Consider the following 17279-nt stretch of genomic DNA (forward strand, 5'->3'; position numbering starts at 1 on the left):
TTGGAGAGCAAGTGAAACTCAGTCTGAGTCATTTCCTTACTTTGGTAATGACTCCTTTTATTGTTTCTCAGCTTTGGCAGCAAGTTAAAGCCCAGCACTTTGCTCTCCATATATCATAATCAGGATGTGGCAGAGGTTATTTACATTGCTCACAATCCAGTTTTTGGGCTCCTTCTTAATTCCATGCTTCGCTTCCAAGCACTATCTTGTGCTAATGTGAAGAAAGTTTGTCACAGTACTGCCAAATCTGTGTGTTTTAATTGCTAGTGGCTTGGTGGAGTTGGAACTTGGGCCGCTTGGCTGTTGCATGAAATGCTTTGTCAGTGAACAGTAACATTAACAAGGCAGGAATACTGATGAGAGCGAGAGACTCCAGACATCTGAAATTCCTTAACTCATATGTTTTGACTCTTTTCAGGCTTTGCAGCGCCTGGTGTCTAAACCAAGATTAATTTGTCTGCCTGTTAAATATGTCTAAGAGTAGCTGAAGGGTGGAATGAGAAATGTGTCAGAATGCTTGAATCGGAGTTGTGTTCTTCTCTGGTTTTCTAATCAGAACAAATCAGTAAGACAAATGTTTCAGATGCAGCTGTTTACTGGATATTTCGGATGTGCTTCCCTACAATTTTAGGAGGATGTGCTGATTTAAACCTTGCAAAAACCTGTCAACATGCAACACACTTTTTTGTTTGTTCATAGCGTGTTGAACCCTCCTCTCAACCCCTAAAATGTGACCAGACTTTGGAAATAATCCCTAAGCAACACAAACTAAATAATTTTAAAGCATTTTTGAAGAATAGAAATGTTAGCAAGTGCTATTACTCCCTAAAATGCCCAAACCAAACAAATTCTTGGAATCTTCCTGGGTGTTTCAGAGACTGGGAGCTTAAATTAGAATCCCTTTGTCTCTTTGTGAAATGGTTCAAAGAGCCGTGAAAAATGGGGCAGATGTTTTCATCCAGACATTCTTCCGCCGGAGCTGCAGTTACTTTTCTTTGTTTTACAGACCAAATTCGAAAACATCGCTGTTGCCAAAGCATAAACATTTTCAGCGTAGTTATCCAAGTTTGTTATCATGACTTCCCCACCATTCAGAGCGGCGACAATTTAATACCTCAAAGAAAATAATTACTGTGTTTCTGTTGCTGTTAACATGTTTTCTTTCTTATAGAAACAGTATGAGTGAATGTGCGAGCATGAAAAGAAATTTTAATTATGTCATATTGTTGCTGAATCACTGTTTTGAAAGTGTGTCCATATTGGGAGATTTTTTTAGGAGGGATTTTTAAATAAATTCCTCCCCTTGTTATTGTATTTACTTCTGTTATGACTTGTTGGCGGTTGTCTGAGAGAAAATCAATGTCTTTATAGTAACATAATTCTGAAGGCTGCAGGGGAATGAAATGAGAAATCCCTTGTCCTCTTAATATGCATTGAATTTATTTACTCCTGGTGCAGGGGCATCCTTGTCCTGTGGTTTTCTGAAAAATCTAGTCTAGTGCAACAACATTCACTTTTTCTTCTACTTTATCTAGCTTGCACACTTTACATTGATTAACTTTTAGCCTTCGTCATGCGCAGACAATATCCCTCAGTGCCATTAACGGAGCCTCGTAATCGTGATTGTACAGGCATGTTCACGTTCAATGCAGCCATCAGTCAGTGGAAGTGACAGGATGTGGCCCAACCTAACACGACGCTTGTCTAAACAGCGAGGTCATTCGATCTCTGCTCGCGCCTCATCCATCAGACTGACATATGCAGATAGTTTGCTGTACATCCATAAGACCTCTAGACGTCTGGCTCCTGCTCAAAAGTCCGGTTTGAATACAGCAATCCATTTTAAACCTCATATCTCTGGAGAGATTGAAACGTCTGTTGATATGTTCTTCTCATTTTGTTTTGCTGCTATCACTACGTACATGAAGGTTTTTGATTCACAGGTGCATATGGAGAAAACAAGTCTGTGTACACTGGGGATTTACAGGCTTCCAGCATCCTATGTTACCTTTACCTAATTTAATATCTCACACGTACTCTTCCTCTGGGTCACGACAAGGATCGACAGGAAAAAGTAGGAGGAATGAATGATACAACGTTTGTGAACTTGGATAGAAAGTGGAGAAGCGAGACTCTAATCTGTGATGCTCTGCTGAATTTACAGCCTTGAGGTGATCCGTGGACACTTGAGATTAAGAGTTTTGTAGACTCACTTGTGTGAACCTTAAGAAAGAGAAAAAGAAGAAAAAGCTTTTGAATTATAGCTACGCTGCGACTCCTGAACCAGGGAAAATAGTCTGATGTGTCAGACACAAACTGTCCCAAAGCACATCATCAGTAAAACCAACAGTGTGTCTCTTAATGGAATATGCATGTACAACACGTTCTGCAGTTGTGCAGTTTTCTCTGTATTAATCCCAAGCTGGAGAAATACTTTTGACATAGTCTATCAAAATTTTATGATGTTCCTCTGCAGCATCAAGCACCCGGCAGACTCGACAGAATCTGAACTTTTTTTACACTTATACTATATTTTATACTGCAGAATGTACACTGAGCAGCCACAACATTAAAACTACCTGAATAATATTGTGCGGTTCCCTCTCATGTTGCCAAAACAACTCTGAAACATTGAGGCCAGGAGACACCAAAATGAAAGCAGCAGAGCCTTTAAGTGAAGCAAAATTAGGGCATCTATGGATCAAGTTTGCCATGTTGCTGTTACTATATCACTTCCCCATGTAAATGACAACCCAAACATCCACACGATGTAAAATAAAATGTGATTTGTCGGTCCAGGACACCTTCTTTCATTGCTCAATGGTCCAGGTCTTACATGTCCACTGAAGGTGCTTTCTGTTAATGGACAGGAGTAAACATGGGCACTCAGGTTGAAGCTACACTGTCCCATACAGAACAAGATAAGATGAAATATGGGATCAACCGATATGAGTTTTTTAGGGCCAATACCAATGCTCATTACTGGTAATCAAGAAAAGCAGATAACCATTATTTTGGCTCGATATACAGTGGTGGAAAAAGTTTTCGGACACCCTTAAAATTTTACACAGTCTCAAATATTATCATGAAATATTTGTGGAAAAATCTTTTTTGTGTTTCAGAAGGTGTGGCTGCATTAGACAGACACAAACAAATACAAATGTATTTTGATAAGCAAACAAAACTAAATTCTTCACAGTTTCAGTATGTCAGTTCTCAACATTGTCGGTATCAAAGTCAACAAATAACAGAGAATGCATTCAAAACTGCACAAAAAATAAATAAACCATCAAATCATCAAATTAATATTTAGTAGTACTGCTGTTAGCACACTGTTGAGGAGTAATTTTGTCTCATTCTTCCTAAATTATTGCTTTTAATTCTTCTAAATTCTTTGGTTTACGCTTTGAAACAGACATTTTGATGTCCACAGATTTTCAGTGGGTCTCATGTCCGGGGATTGAGCTGACCACTCTCAGACCTGGATACTGATCTCCTGCAGCCACAAGGTCTACGGGTCCTGGATGTGTTCAAGAGGTATTATCTGGTAGAAACATCCAGTTTTGACCTCAATGGAACAGCACACATGCAGAAGGGAACATGAAGGTTTGGAGAATGACACAATACTTGACAGAGTTCAATGTGCCACCACAGACAGTGAGATGACCCACACCAGCAGCACTTTGTATCCCTAAACCATGATACTGCCTCCACCATGCTTGCCAGTAGGTACTGTACATGCTGGAGATAATGCTTCTCCTGGCCTTCCTGCGTACCCTCACAATAACAGGAGGAAGATAAAGCTGGAAACTGGACTCATCTGACCACAGAATCTTCTTCCAGTTCCTGGCTGTCCAGTTCTTGTGTGCTTGAGCCCAACGACGCCGGGCTAACCTCTGTCTCTCATTGATCCGGGGCTTCTTGACAGCCTTGTAGGACCTTAAAGCCATGATCTAAAAGTCGGCCACATACAGTGCGGGCGGAACAATGGACACTGGTTTGGTTAGACCACTGCTACTGAAGCTCCTGTGATGTCGTTCGGCAGTTTTCCTGCACATGCGGATCAGGATGCGGTCATTTCTTGCTGAAGAAACCCTTGGACACCCAGATCTTGGTTTGTCTTCCAAGCTACTGGTTCATCTGTATTTCTGCAGAGTGTATCCAACTGCTGAAGGACTACATCTGCACTTCCTGGCTACCTGATGGCAGCTGTACCCTTCCTGGCTGAGAATCTATGTCTTCAGGCATGTTTCCTGCGTTAGATTCCTTATTTAGCCATTTTTGTCTCTGAAGAACTTTCAAATGTGCTGGCTTTATATAAACACAAAGCAAAAGTTATGTATTTTAATAAAAAGCATGACCTTCATTAGTGGATCACTGGTACCAAAATGACCCAATACCCAACATTTCATGTATAGACTTGTGGCACCAATCAATTTTAAGTCTATAATGTTTTTTTTTAGGATTTGTTCAGTATTTTGGCTGTGACTATACTAAAAGAAATTAAACTTGAAGACCTAAGAGTGACTCGTAATGCAATATTTCACAAATGCATGGCGTCCGAAAACTGTTTTCCCCCACTGTACATTGGACGTATTGTTTTAACAGCATGTAATAGTGACAACAGGTCAGTCATAACTGGGCCTTTTCATTAATAAGAGTGACTATAACTGAATATGTGAAATAGAATAGAAACAGGAGTGAATAAATTAGGACGCTGTCCTCTGTTTATGTGGGATCGACTGAGATTGATCAGTTAGACCTACTGTTCTCTATATTCTTTCACTGTTCTATCACTTTTATTGTCCACTAAGGTCCATATCTCAAAGCATTATTAATTATTGTTTCAGGGTAATCTGTGGCTGCCTTCTAATTTAGCTGCTAGCCATTAGCGTATTCTTAGCCACAGTATGAGAAGCCAGTTTCCTGGTTTGTGACATCAGCTTATGTTTCTTGTAGTTTCTGCTTTAGAGACATTTGAGACCACAGAGTGACGACAGAAAAAGAGGTTGTTGCATCAGCCAATACAGATATTCTGAATAATAATGATAATCTGATAATCATTTTTATCCCTACTTCTGACGCCTTTCTATCAGCCAGCTTTAATGTTGTACAGCATTCGGTAGGAGCAAACCGTTGCATGCTGAAAACATCCCACAAGACCTGACGTTTTGGTGATGCTCTGATCCTGTCATCTATCCATTTGGTTCTTGTGAAGATCAAAGTGCCTCTGATCTTCATGCTTGTCCATTTTTCCTGCTTCCAACACATCAACTTCAAGATCTGACCCTTCACTTGCTGCCTAATATATCCCAACCCTTCATAGGTGCTATTGTAATGAAACAATCACTGTTACTCATGTCCCCTGTCAGTGGCTTTAATGCCGTGGCTGATCGTCGTATAGTGAAGCTGAAACATACCAAGGTCTCAAGTGACCGGCCTGAATGAGAAGAAAATGGAAAATTCATTTAACCGCAGGCTGAGCAAGCAATACATCACAATTAACATGAGTGATTATAAGCGGTGAAGTTTCACATTCTTAAGAAGTAGGTTTAAGAAAAAAGTCTTTACATCGAAACAGAGCTTTGGAATGAGATATAAAAGAAACATCCTGTGGTTTTTTTCAAGCCACTGCTGCCTTTAAATTCTTCCACACTGGAGTCTGAATAGCTCTTAATAGCTGAAAAAATGTCCTGGTTGGCACTGGATATATGTGTGTGTGTGTAAATCCATTTTGCTCTGTCACCGGCTCACTATTTGCTTACACTGAGCATAATGAATCATTAATTCGCTGCTGTCACTCGCAGCCCTCAGTCACTCGGAGCAGAATTAACTCTTGATCCGGCAGAGCAGAGAAGGAACAAAGAAGTGCAGGAGCATGAGCCTCTGTGCTTTTGTTTCGCTCTAAAACTGCGAATGCGTTTATGTGCTGAGTTAATAAGGCCTCGATGCCGCTCTTACTGATGCATGTTGCTTTGATTGTTTTGTATTTCTAGTATTTCATTGTCTCTCACTGTTCCCCAACCTCCTGTTCATCTAAGCTGCAGGTGTTTTCAGACCTGACTGATTTTCTGTTCTGCAGTGGGTGATAGAGCGTTGATGTAGGTGTTAATTGTTTTTTCATTTTATTTATTTGTTTTGGCGGCACACATGCAGAACTGCTGGAATCGCTGGTATAGGAAACACATTTTTAGACAAACCAGCAAGAACTTAACTAAAATTGTCTCTGTGATGATGGAGAGTGTGTCTTAATGAGTCCGGATTGTTATCCTAAAATCTCATAATAATTCCCAGTTGAAATCAGTGTAGTTATGGTGGGAAAATTAGCATGTTCCTCAACATCATTACCTCTTAACTGGATAATAAATTGTGGCCCACAGATAAGGTCACTGGCATCCCACTGGACAGTGAGACAGCTGCAAAATGAAATAAGTCGGAGCCTGAAAGACACGCTATAATTTAGTTGTACACTGAAATAATCTGTTCAGCCCACTGCTGATGTTTGGAACTCATTCCCCAGAAAATGCACAATTTCTGAGTATGTCTGCGGTATTTCAAACAAGCCAGCAGGTAGCTTATTCCCTGGTTATATTTCTAGCATCTGCAGAGCTCAGTTTCTAAATTCCTAAATCTTTGTTACATACCTTCTTGTTGATTTATCACTGTTTTAACTTAGTGTATGGCTTTAAATCCGGTGGTAGCGTTTCCCTTCTGTGCTTTAGGGTTACTGGAAAATTGTGTGTTTTGCAGTTTTTCATTAAGTACCTTCTCTTTGCACACTTTCCAACTTAAATATTGCACTTTCACTTTCAAAAACGCTGCACAAATACATCTTAGATCTCCTCTTCATTATTGCTCATTCTTCAATATGTCCTCGATCCAGGTCTTCCCCCTTTCTGTTTATGACTTAGTGTTTGTGCAGCATTAAAAGGTCAAACTGGACAAATAGCTTGTGAAAAAGGCAAACAAATAGCCCAGAACTGTTGTTCCCAAGGATTTCTAAAGGCAAGTTTTCATAACACTGGTAAACATATGATTCTCTTTGAGGTTATTCTTTGAAAACACAAACACTTTTTTTTGCATTATGCAGGCTCAGTTATGGTTTTAAAAAGCACCCAGTGAGCCTCGCTGATGTGTGAAAAAAGGCTTCACCTGCATTTTTGTTTGTGTTGAGATATAGAGTGTGCTCTGATTTAAAAGATCAAGATGACTGGATTTCATAAGTTTATTCTCCTGATGTTACCGTCGACCGTTTGCCTGTATTTTTCACTCCTTTTTTCTGCGTGACGAGCCCACAGGAAGCATTTCATGACTATTAGTGGTCTTGCAAGATGAAGGTTAGAAATAGCTTTTGCCTGATGGAAGAGGCCCATCTTTATTTGAAAACCTAGAATATTCTTTTGTTGGTGCTGGCACTGGGACAAAGCAGTTAAATTCCTTTGTGCATGAATAATTCTCCTTGCACTTTTGGGACAATGTAATATAGCCCTCTTTCTCAAACAGCGATGGGCTAAATGGAATTGGAACGAAGCACATTGTTTGGGAGTTGGTGTTCTCCCATTTCTGATGACCGATGGCAGAAGAGAGATGAAAGGCCTGATGTAAAAAAGCCTCCTCCTCTTCTCTGTCCTCCCTCCTCACCTAAGCTGCTGTGCATCTTTTCAATGTCATCAAAGAATGCAGAGAGGCGGGTGGCGGTGCTAGCGGGGGTTCTGCCAGTCCTCTTCATATACGGAGCAAATAAATGCAAAAACATGCAGCCGCATATTCCGCCTCTTTCTCCTGTCATCCCTTCCATCCCTCCACGTCTTCCCATTCCCCCTTTTTTCTTTCTGCCCAGTTGCTAAGGTACAGTGTACTACATGAGGGAGGTAACAACATCCCACGCAGTTTTGGCAGAGTGAACACGCTAAGAGCTTTGAGCTTTTGGGATTGTGAATTCTTTAATGCCACTTTGTCGTATTTGTAATGATGAAGCCCTGGATGATGGCCGGCTAAACAGGCTGAGGAATCTGTTGCAGAACACATCATTTCCCAGACAGGCCGCCTTCGGTCATCAAACGCAAGACTAACCGTTTATCATGAACTTCAATGAAAAGTTTATTTGTGCACCAGCTGGATGTCGCACATTCAGAGCCACTCATAAACTGAAATTGGGTTCTTCTTTGGTCATCTTGCCACCAGACGCAGAGCTGAGGCAATCGTTTCTGTTCTTTTTCACGACTTCCTCCCGTCCTGCGGTTAAAGAGAGCAGAGTTCATCTTTAAAACCTGCCCTCCTTGTTTGCGTTTGTGGTCCCGTCGGTCCTAATAGTTGCGTTTAGTTCTTGTTTCCCCCTGTGCAGTTCACACCTCTGTGCCTCACGCCTCCTCTTATGCTGTCAGCTTGCACTCGGAGTATCTCTAATTGAGTTTTAGGACGGGCGGCCCGGTCTCAAACGCTCCACGAGAGATAAAAGAAATTTTGCATTTCGACATCAAAGGGGCGCCCTCACCCCATTCCACTTCCACACTCCACCAAAACACGAGATCAAATGAACATCTAAGGTCAGCGTAGCTCCGAAGGGTTAATGATGTGGAGACCGCGTTTGGATTTTTAATTCACACTCTGGGCAGATAACTACCCCCCCACCAATAGGAGTCTCATCCTTCCTACTGATGACTCATGCACTTTGCGAACAACCTGTTTATTTGAAGCACTTTATGCGACTACGCTGACTGTAATTTGACTTGGCTTGGCTTAGACCTGTTATTATCTGGCACTGTCTCCTTCACCAGGATCAATAGGCTGTTAATGGCAGCAGGCATGCAGTAGACAGCACATCTAAATTCAGCAGTGACATGAAGGATCCTCTAGTACAGAGACTTGAAGTTGGAGATAATTCACAGTGAAGTGCCACATTCCTGAAATCATTTTCCCATTTTTTTTTCATCAACGCTCAGAGAAACCCTTTTCTCTGAGCGTCTGTAATAACATCCACGTCTCTTACTTTGGGTATTTTGAAGTTTGCCGCTGTACCTTTATACAGAATATAGAGATTTATATGAAGCTTTCATATCCGGCCTTTACAAGACAAATTGTAATCCACTGACCTTGACTGAGTGAAGTCAGCTAGATAAACAAGGAAAGTGCGTGTGTCTGAGTGTGCGTGGTAGTCTGGTGTACATCAGCACACAAGATTCATTAATATGGCCAATGAGTCATTTGCTGAAATGACAAAAAGATATTTATCTGACTGGCCCATTCAGTCTAGAAGTTTTATCAATGCACCAGGGCTTCACATAAGCTGTTTATTGCATGTAGAACTCTGCTTAGAATGCAAAGGCCTGAGAAAATTCAAAGTAAACTCATGGGGAGCAAATAAATATATGGTGTTGCTCATTAAAATGTATATTTCTTGAGGCATTCTGTGTATTCCTAAGACCGCCTCTGGTTAAAATCAAATTTTCCACCTTGTTAACATGTTCATATGGTGTTTTTTCTTTTAATATGCTTGAAGACATGAGCTCAATAAGCACCTTTGAAGCTGCAAGCATCCCGACGACATTCTCAAAGATAAAGATTCAGACTTCTAGGACTTCATACATAACAATTCTGAAGAACTAGTCCTGTTAGCTTGTGTTGTGGGGCCTTCCATTCTTTTTCTTCAGAATCCGTTTCGGGGTTGAACATGTGTGGCTGAATTACTATAGTATCATCACTTGTTATTGTTTAGTGCAGACTGGTTTTACAATGTTTTAGCCGAATCACAGGAGAGCTGGACGTTTAAACTGCTAGAACTCCACAGATCTGCACATTCTAGATGAAACTACAGTGTAGACTTGCATCTAAGCAATTTTAAGGCAGGAAATATTTTTTTACACAGACAAAACTTCTCAAAATGTAACTCAGAGATGAGTTCTTAGGGGTTAATCAATGACCAGAGCAGGACTTTAATCCCTGCATTGTTTACGTACAAGCATGCAGTCTGCTTTTTCTTTACTTTTTTGTCTTTTCTCCAGGAACCTACATTAAATGCAAATCATTGCAACACCATAAAGGTCACTCAAGAGCATATGTGCTTGCATATGCATGCATGAAGCAAACTGAACAGACACTATAACACTAGTGGTGACCAAATATCCAGTGTTTCTTGACTTTTTGTCTCTTTTGCACATCACACACAATATATTCATGCAACATTCACATATATAACTTCATGTAACAGCATTTGTTTTAATGTTGACAGCTTCTGACAACATTTATAACTTTGTTCACATTTGTTCACATTTGGATCAGAGATTATACTTTAAAGAGCTTGACTATCTAACATCCGTGCAGTGTTTTTTTGGAAGGTCGCAAAGACCTGTTCTGCCATCAGTGTTGATATATCTGAAAACAAAGACTGAATGAATCTTAAATCTGTCTTAAAATTGGCTGTGACAGCGGGGATATTGTCTCCGTGTGGAACTTTAGAGCGATGACTTTTAACAAATGTGAGAGGGCGCGAATGCTTTGCGTTTGGCACGTTTTCAAGGCCTCTCTGTGTTTTCTTCTTCTTGGAAAGATTACATAAGGAAACACATTAAATAGCAGCGTTGCAGATGACTCAATATTTTTAAAGTCTTGAAGCACATGCAAAACAAGTTTGTTCAGATGTGTCACTGGCAGAAAAGCAAATACTACTGTTCAAAGTTGTGCTTTTTGCTCTTAAAGTAACAAAAACAGACTTGCGTTTTGAGTCCATTGATTTTAAAGAGGAATTCTATTATAAGCCTTTAAAAGTTACATCCCTCAGTTCATTTTATCTGACCTTTATTTCATGCTGTCTGCTCACACTCTCTCTGTCTCATTTTCATCTTTAGCCCTCATCTCTTTCCTTCCTTTACAACCTCATGGGCTTTATAGTGGCTGCCTCTCTTCCATCTGTTTCCCAATCAATTTGGTCTCATTTCCTGCCAATTGGTCCACCTCCATGGGCTAAGGCTCATTTAACAGGAAGCGTCACATGTTGAGATCATCAGCTGTAGTTATGGTGATCAGACCGTGAACCTCTCGGCGGTTATTTGTTTGTTACAAGTTGTGGCTGTAGCCCTTTACAAGACCACTGTGTGTGTGTGTGTGTGTGTGTGTGTGTGTGTGTGTGTGTGTGTGTGTGTGTGTGTGTGTGTGTGTGTGTGTGTGTGTGTGTGTGTGTGTGTGTGTGTGTGTGTGTGTGTGTGTGTGTGTGTGTGTGTGTGTGTGTGTGCGTGTGCGTGTGCGTGTGTGTGAGTAAGCGGCGTTGTTTCAGCAGATGGCTCACAATTTTACTCATTTTAACAGCGTGAAAGTTTAATGAAGAAAACACTGTGCCTGTGGGCAGGTTGCAGTCAAAGCGGTTTATTGATCTAGAAACCTTGATTTGGTAGCGTGATGCACAAATACACAATTTGTCTGATATGCCAAGTGCAGACAACCGACGGAGCAGTTTTAAGTGCAGAATCATGTGTGAAACAAACCGTCCTCCCAGGACAGTGAATACGACTCTTCATTACTTTATTGCCACTTTCCTCAACACTGTTATCTATTATCATCAGCATGCATTTGTTTGAGACTGACACAAACACGGCGCCTCAGTAATCTCTTTAAACAGTAATGTCGCACCCATACAGTATTTATCACACACATTTCTCCATTGTCCTTAAGAAATGTCTATCTAGAATTCATGTGGTTCTCTTACAAAACAGAAGGCTTACCGAGAAAATCCTCGCTGTCCTCACTGTGGTGTCAGGCAGAAATAGTTTTTTTTTCCCCATAAATTCTTAAAGCAAGTTTTTACTTTCAAGGTGGTGACTGACTGTTGATCAGAAGAAAAGAAGAGCAGCCCTACTGGTTAGCCATCTGTACACATATTAACCTCTCCCATTTTACATGAGAAGACACTGAGGAAAAGCATGTGGAATGCTGGCGGTCCAGACACTCCGATTAAGGTCTTATTATTTCGGTTGAGCTGTTTCAGGCCGCTTTGATTGCCTGCAAAATGAGTTTCCTGGTTGATATGCATAAACCAATTAATAGAATATCCCTGTCCACCTTTGTGGCTGTGAAAGCTCTTTTAACAGAGGTGTGACTTCAGTGTGCTGTCTCAGCTTTACAATAGGCCAATTTCACCCAAGTACATTATTACGTGTTTTAAAAAAAGTGCAAATATTAAAGTTTTGAACCAAAAATGTGCTCATTTTAGCCACGTTGCCTGCTAGATGTTGTAACACGACTTGTGTGAGAGCACTGCTTCCGCTTTTGAAAACTGGGAGTATCTTAATGTAGTTTAATCACACTATATCATACACAATACAGAGCCGTTGTGTCTGTCTGCCGCTCATGAAGTAGCCAGTCTTATCAGTGGAAGCAGATGGAGAGCATCCAAGTGAGAGGCTCAGTCTGGCTCCATGTATGTCATAAGTAAGAGGATGACCTTGGCTGAATCTCTACAGTTCAACCATCAGAAACACACTTTCTGTCCTTTTCATTGCTGTCTCTCTCCCTGTACGTGTCGATGCTTTTTCCTCTCTCTCACATATACACACTCAAGCTGCCGTGCTCCTACACATTCCTGTATGCAGAGTTACAGCTGGAGACAATATACACTCCTCCGCGCTATCACTTCATCAAAAAAAAGCCGTTTGTAAGACAGACTGAGGCGCAGAGGCTCTTGCAAAGCCCTTACAAATAGGTGATTAGATACTGAGTCATTTTGTAGCTTTTACAGCGGTCGGGATGAAGTATATGCTGCAAGGTTAAGATGTTGTTCGATAGTTAATATCAGAAGCACCCTCAGTCAACATTCTTCCCTTTTGCCTGAACATTCAGCGAAGTTTGAGACCCATTTTTATCACACCCCAGCAGAACTCACAGCTCCTAAATCAACCAGACACTGGGTATTTAACTCGTATAACATAAATCCCAAGGCACATTAATCAGGGGCAGTTTTTTAGGGTCTTTGTAGATCGCTTTTCTGTACTCACAAGGTAGGATAAACAGTGGTTGAAAGGTGATATCAATGGATTTTCGGCCAATAAATTTGAAGAGCTTTGCTAGTAGATTTATATTGTAACCGAGCTGGGCGAGATAAGCAGCTCCGTTTAAGGAGGAAGAGAGATGGGGGACTGTGAGTGAAAGTGTCATGGGATTTGCACTAGTTTTGTGTTTAATCTGCACAATCCGGTCTATGATGCTGTAAGCTGCTGCCGCTGTGGTTTCTATGAGGGCTACAGTGGCCGTGTGCTGCAGTGGTCAATTCCCACTGTTGGCTTAAGGAGGATGTGGACTCATGCAGTACGTGCCTCCTTTAATACACATGCAGCGCACAGGTGGTTCTCTTCAAATGGCACCAGCAAGTCTTCATGTTACATAATGCATACAGAGTTATGCCAGCTCTTTGACAGCTCATACTTAGGCTAGTTATGGAGCTGCTTGCTAAATGGAAACAAGCCATTATGAGATTAGTTGTTGTAGATTTACATCCAGTAACTGTTATGTAGATTACAGACAAGCTGACGTTAGCTTGCTATCGAGCATTTGGTCAGAGACAAAATGGAAATAGAGTCAGCAAATCCAACCTGATACTTAATAAAATGCTTTTTAAACTTAATATATATGCATATTCATTGAATTGAGAAGTGTAATATATAGTGTTTACTCCTCTAATACTTAAATTTTTTGAGTGAGGCATTGGGTTTTGGGCTCGTCCGACTATCGCATTCTTGTGAGCGCCATATCTCTTGAACACCTAATGGAAATTTCTTCAGATTTGGCTAAAACCTTACTTGGACTCAAAGATGAATTGATTAGAGTTTGGTGATCAAAGGTCAAGCTCATTGTGCCTTTTATGGCCATAACTCAAAAATTTATGTCCCAACCATGATAAAAACTTCTAACAAATGTCTCATAAGATGCAATGAATAAATGATAACTTATTTCTAAAGGTAGAGCCTGGACAAACATGGATGTAAACTGCAGTTTGACTGCGATGTTGGAATTGTAGTTGTTATACATTTGCGTTTGTCTTTCCTAATGATTTCTTAAGGTTTAATGGTGCAACGTTGTTTAATAACAGTATTTTTAGACTAGCTGTTAGTTCCAAGACCTTAGGATAGAGTTTATGTCCAAACTTACCAAATTATTTGCAAATTGCTGGTGCAAAACAATTTAAATTCCCAGGAAATCAACCATGCAGTGTTTTGTATGTGCAGGTATAGATCTGTTGCTGATGACCGCTTTTCTCTTTCTGCTCCCGTTGTTTCATATGTTTTTGTATGGGTGCATATTAGCGCATGTCACAAAAGACCGCTGATTAAACATGAGTTTCTTTTCCTCACAGTTGCATTTTGAAAAGAGCACTTCACAGTTTTTTTTGCCCTCAGAATAAGCCAGTGTGAGACTGAGTACTAGCGCTTATATAATTACTTGGCCTTTTATCTGTTACTTTAAAGGAGTGCCCTGCACATGTACATTATGACACATTTCTGTTACAGATTGGTAATGAGCTATTGTACATTCACATTCTCTATCTGGATAATTACCATTTCATATTATTGTGGAGGGCAAAAAAACCCTTCATTCACAGGGTATTTCATGCAAATTGAGACTCAGATCAAGTCTTGTCACAGATTTAAAATGGAAACTTGAAAATGGTAATTGTCTCGTTCAGTCCTCTTTATGCTTCACTTGAGAACACCCCTGCAGACTCAGCTAAACTGTGGGGCCAGGCGAGGTCGGCAGTATTAGGATGAAGTGCTCCATCTTGTTAGAATACCTTGTTAAAATGCTACAGAACAGTTGCTGATTTTTATTTAAATTTTGTGTGTTTTCGCTTTCAGGCCTAATGCGGCCAGCGAAAATGTCAGTGTTGCTAAAAAAAAAGCTGTTACTGCAAAGAGAATCGTCGTTGTTTAGAAATGTCATGCGACTTCCCATTAGAAAAGAAACGTTTCCTCGATTGACCTTTGAGGTGTAAATGCAACACAGAATGGAGTGCAGCGTACTCATTTGTGTTTTAATGCTAGAGGGGTTTGTGAACCGTTGGAGTATTAGTATCAAGCCCCTGCTTTGACCATCTTCCACTCTGTCACCCTTTTTCATTTACCCAATCGAGTCAGCCACGACTTCCGTTTTCAATAAATGTTTTTTCAGTCTGGGAACTGCTCCATTACATCCGATTATTTTTAATGGCAAGCTCATTCTTTTGTAGTACATTCATATTTGTCTCTTAAGACTTGAAGACTGTTTTAATGAGCTCTCCGAAGGTCTGCTTCCTTAGCCCCCCGGCTAGATCCAGCTATGTGCAGCAGGCAACTCTGCTAAACCAAGACTATATAAGGCATGAACACTTCCCGAGACATGAAGACATGCCATTCTTCCCTTTGACAGATACTATCCAGTGGGGAATAGTGGCTACATAACTCGAGTAGATCCTTGATTAAAACATATTGCATAAATAAAGCATAAAGACGGAGTGTAACATTGCTGCAGATGTCAAGGTATATTACAGGCAGCAATATGAGCTATTTGGCAGTGGCATTTATGAGAAATAGAAACCTTGGCGTCTGAGTGAAGACCTTTGGCTTTATCTTGAGAGGCAAAATGTATAATGAGCAGTCATTATGGCTCAAAGTGGCTGTAGTGACTTAAGTGTTATGGTCATTCCCACCTGATGAAGCGTGGCATTTATTTCAAACGCTAAAAAAGCTAGAGTACTATAGATATTCCACTTCCTAATTTGGACACATCCTTTTTAACACATTATCTCCTTTCCTCTCCTTCTGCTCCGCTTGCTCCCTGTCTGCCTCCCTGACGATATGATCTGGCTGAAGGAGGATAATCGTGCACCCCCAGTTGACAGCATGGACACCAAAAGGCACTCCGCTGAAAGGTGACCTCCAGACACTTCACCTCCCAACAACTTTTGGTGAGTTAAGAGTGAGATAATCCCTTGTCTTCGCAAATGACACCATCTCTTCCACTGTCAGCTGTTCCGAGCCATTTGTTAATGTTCATGTGATACATTTCAAATGAAGTCCTCTAAAACAGGACACGTTATCTAACGCCTTTTATCATTCCTGCCTTAGTGAAAAGAGTGTTCAATGTAGATTGATTGTTTTGTCTTCTTTTTCTCCCTAAAGCATTGATTTACTCGGCCATGCTTAAGAGTTACTATTTTCCCCTTTAGTCTAAGTGGAGATAACCTTCCATGCGAACAAAAACAAATCTTTATCCCTTTATGTAGGATACCGTCTTCAATGACCAAAGTATGTACTGATGCTTTATCAGAAGTTGCCTTCAATAGTGTAAGTGAGACTTAGACCAACAACACCTGTGTGTGTGTGTGTGTGTGTGTGTGTGTGTGTGTGTGTGTGTGTGTGTGTGTGTGTGTGTGTGTGTGGATAAAGACATGGTGTTAGATAAGGATCACTTGTTAAAGACTGCATCTTTGTGTTCCATGACATGTTCATCTGCCCCCACTGTGATCACTTGCTTATACTACATATACACCGATCAGCCAAAACATTAAAACCACTGACAGTTGAAGTGAATAACATGGATCATCTCCTGTTAATGCAATGTTCTGCTGGGAAACCTTGGGTCCTAGCATTCGGATGGATGTTACTTTTACATATATCACCCACCTAAACACAGTTTCAGGCCAAGCGGACCTCCCATGGTATACGCTGATGCCAGCAGCATCCCCCAGTAGGACAATATGGCCTTCTTCACTGTAAAAATGCTCAGGAACAGCTCAAGGAACATAAACAACGGGCCCAAGGTCTCCAAAGTGCCAGCAGAACAAGCCTGATCCATAGAGGCTCCAACTTACATCCCACAAGAACCAAAGAATCTGATGCTTGTCCTCGTACCAGAAATCTCAGAGCATCCCCCGAGGTCCCATGTCCATGCTCCAATGTCAAAAACATTTCAGCAACACAATTAGCCAGGTGGTTTTAATATTTTTGCAGATTGGTGTTCTCATTGAGAATAAGACTGTCAAGCGTCGCTTTGTAATTGTCAACAAATCCCATGAAAACGTCCAAAACCAGCAATGTTTTAGTTCATGTCTCAGTGCGTTCTAACTTCCTTACCCTGCTGTGGACTATTTTCAGCCACGTATTAATGTACGTTTGGTACTTCTAATGAATTTTTGTGTGAGCAGAATGTTTTCTGGCCAACACAGGAGAACAATAAGACATGTGAGGTATGCACGTAATATACACAGGCAGAACTTGTTAGTTGTTTACCAATATAAAAATATCACTATTTGCTAAATT

General features: G+C 40.7%; 1 protein-coding gene across 2 annotated transcripts in view; it reads left to right on the top strand.

Annotated features, from left to right (window-relative positions):
- Positions 1–17279, top strand: part of chrm3a (cholinergic receptor, muscarinic 3a) — a 95305-nt gene that overhangs the window by 12928 nt on the left and 65098 nt on the right. For both annotated transcript variants that reach the window (XM_035957039.2, XM_023289772.3), the window contains exon 2: positions 15831–15925. The gene's annotated coding sequence lies outside the window, so the exon portion shown is untranslated. The remainder of the gene's footprint in view (positions 1–15830; positions 15926–17279) is intronic.

The sequence above is a fragment of the Amphiprion ocellaris genome, chromosome 16 (genome assembly GCF_022539595.1).
Source record: "Amphiprion ocellaris isolate individual 3 ecotype Okinawa chromosome 16, ASM2253959v1, whole genome shotgun sequence".
In the NCBI taxonomy this organism is placed as follows: domain Eukaryota; kingdom Metazoa; phylum Chordata; class Actinopteri; family Pomacentridae; genus Amphiprion; species Amphiprion ocellaris.